Source organism: Colobus angolensis, unplaced genomic scaffold, assembly GCF_000951035.1.
Source record: "Colobus angolensis palliatus isolate OR3802 unplaced genomic scaffold, Cang.pa_1.0 Scaffold30, whole genome shotgun sequence".
In the NCBI taxonomy this organism is placed as follows: Eukaryota; Metazoa; Chordata; class Mammalia; order Primates; family Cercopithecidae; genus Colobus; species Colobus angolensis.
In genome coordinates this window covers 5,973,540-5,975,910 of record NW_012116266.1, presented here as the reverse complement: position 1 = coordinate 5,975,910, position 2,371 = coordinate 5,973,540, and the positions used below count along the sequence as shown (strand labels likewise).

The window sequence follows — 2,371 nt, the reverse complement described above, 5'->3', positions numbered from 1 at the left end:
ATTCTCCTGCCTCAGCCTTCCAAGTAGCTGGGATTACAGGCACACGCAACCACACCCAGCTAATTTTTGTATTTTTAGTAGACACAGGGTTTCATCATGTGGCCAGGATGGTCTCGATCTCCTGACCTTCTGATCCATCTGATCGGCCTCCCAAAGTGCTGGGATTACAGGCATGAGCCACCACACCTGGCCTGTTTTTTGTTGTTTTTTTTTAAGTAGAGATGGGATTTCACTATGTTCGCCAGGCTGGCCTCCCAACTCCTGACCTCAAGATCCACCCACCTTAGCCTCCCAAAGTGCTGGGATTGCAGGCATAAGCCACTGCATCCAGTAGAAAATTTAAAAATTAATGTAGGTTGTTTATCTATATTGGCATACATTTAAAATTTCGATGTTTAGCATAACTTTAAAAACGGATCCTTTAAAAATAAATTATCCTATTAAAATATTTGTGAATTAGTCTTGATTTCATTTTTGTCACCAATTCGTAGTAATTTTGTACCTACTATAAAAGGAATGTCATTTACCTACCTCTAAAAGATGAGGTAAATTTTATTTTCTAAAGTACTTTTGAGCAATATTTGTTTATTTATTGATTGATTTTTGAAACAGAGTCTCGCTCTGTCGCCAGGCTGGAGTGTAGTGGTGCGATCTTGGCTCCCTGTAACCTGCGCCTCCCAGGTTCAAGCAATTTTCCTGCCTCAGCCTCCCTAGTATCTAGGACTACAGGCACGCACCACCACACCTAGCTAATTTTTTTTTGTATTTTTAGTAGAGATGGGGTTTCCCCATGTTGGCCAGGATGGTCTCCATCTCTTGACTTCGTGATCTGCCCACCTTGGCCTCTCAAAGTGCTGGGATTACAGGTGTGAGCTACTGGCACCCAGCCGAGCAATGTTTTTTAATGTAGTTAAGATCTGGCGCTGATAATGAATAGATTTAAAGATGTTTCACATCTTAGGATCTTAACCAAGATATCTGGAATTAAACTCAACTTCAAGCTGCTTTCTCTTTAATTATCCTGTTTGGGGATTTATTCTCAGATTACTGGTTTTAACAATAATGTTTTAATACCCAGAAGTCTGTGAAGGATACTCAACGACATGATTGGATGTTAAGACCTTTTTTTTTTTTTTCGTATATTACACATAAGAAATTACCTCCAAAATTTTGAACTGATAGAATTGCTGTTGAATAAGATCACAACAGCAATGTTCCAAGTATGGTCCTTGAAAGAGATAAGACAACAACCTGAATCATCTCTACCCCTCTGCCATACATTCACTGTATAAAAACAACAAAAAGCCTTTTCTTCCTAAAATAAAAACACTGAGCTACTAATTTTACAGATGCTTTCCAATCTTTACTTTTGGTATAAGATAAAATCCACTTTTTAAATGTGATTACAAAACATTCTAGAAAACAATTTGCCAGCAAAATGTAATGCTTTAGTGTGTTTTCTGAAATCCAATCATTAACTTTAGGCTCCATATTTAATATTTTCTTTTTTCTTTTCTGCTCTCTTTATCTAATTGTAGTACTTCTTCCTTAAGAAATAAACCAGTCAATTCTAGGGTTTGGGAGGTAGGGCATAGGGAAAAGAGCTTTTATTTTCAAGCTTCTTGTGGCTCCAAAAGATGCTGTAATAGTAAATATTTTCATGATGAAAATGTAATTTGCTAGACATCTTTGTTTCAGTGGTAGTTATAATATGTGAGAATTTAAATATTCCAAATCCCTCATTTTAGACAAGGAAACAGGCACAGAGAGATTGTCATCTGTCCCAAGATACATGCAGTTATCTGTAAAGTCAGTCCTTGTCTTTAGTTCTTTTCAACTGAGTCAATTGATGGTTCTACCACACCAGGCTGATAATGGTTATTTTAAAATAAAACCTTCATAACAAAATCTAATGCATTTCTTTATGTGTGGAAAAATAAAATATACATTAAATACCTTCTCATTACACAGAAAATGCTGCTGTGAAGACCCAATTAAAGCTTTCACATAAATGAAGCTACAGTTATCATGATTCAGTGCCCCCAAAGAAAGAACTTCAGTGGACAAGAAAGGACATTTCTGGGGGTAGTAGAATGCTTGAGGCCTGGAATTTAAACCTGACCCACTATCTGAAGGTAATGTTTTTTAACTAATTGAAAGTAGCAACTTTATTTTAAAAAGTTAACTATTGTCTATTACATATTTAAAAAGTCAAATTACCTTTTGTATAAGATATTTTGTTCAATTTATGTTTATCAGTTGGAAAAAACTTTTTTTTATTATACTTTAAGTTCTAGGGTACATGTGCACAACGTGCAGGTTTGTTATATATGTATACGTGTGCCATGTTGGTGTGCTGCACCCATCAACT

The 2,371-nt window shown here is 35.9% G+C and overlaps 1 protein-coding gene across 1 annotated transcript in view; it reads left to right on the top strand.

Annotated features, from left to right (window-relative positions):
* Positions 1 to 2,371, top strand: part of CARF (calcium responsive transcription factor) — a 93,687-nt gene that overhangs the window by 3,182 nt on the left and 88,134 nt on the right. Inside the window, exon 2 of the mRNA XM_011950000.1 lies at positions 1,972 to 2,135. The gene's annotated coding sequence lies outside the window, so the exon portion shown is untranslated. The remainder of the gene's footprint in view (positions 1 to 1,971; positions 2,136 to 2,371) is intronic.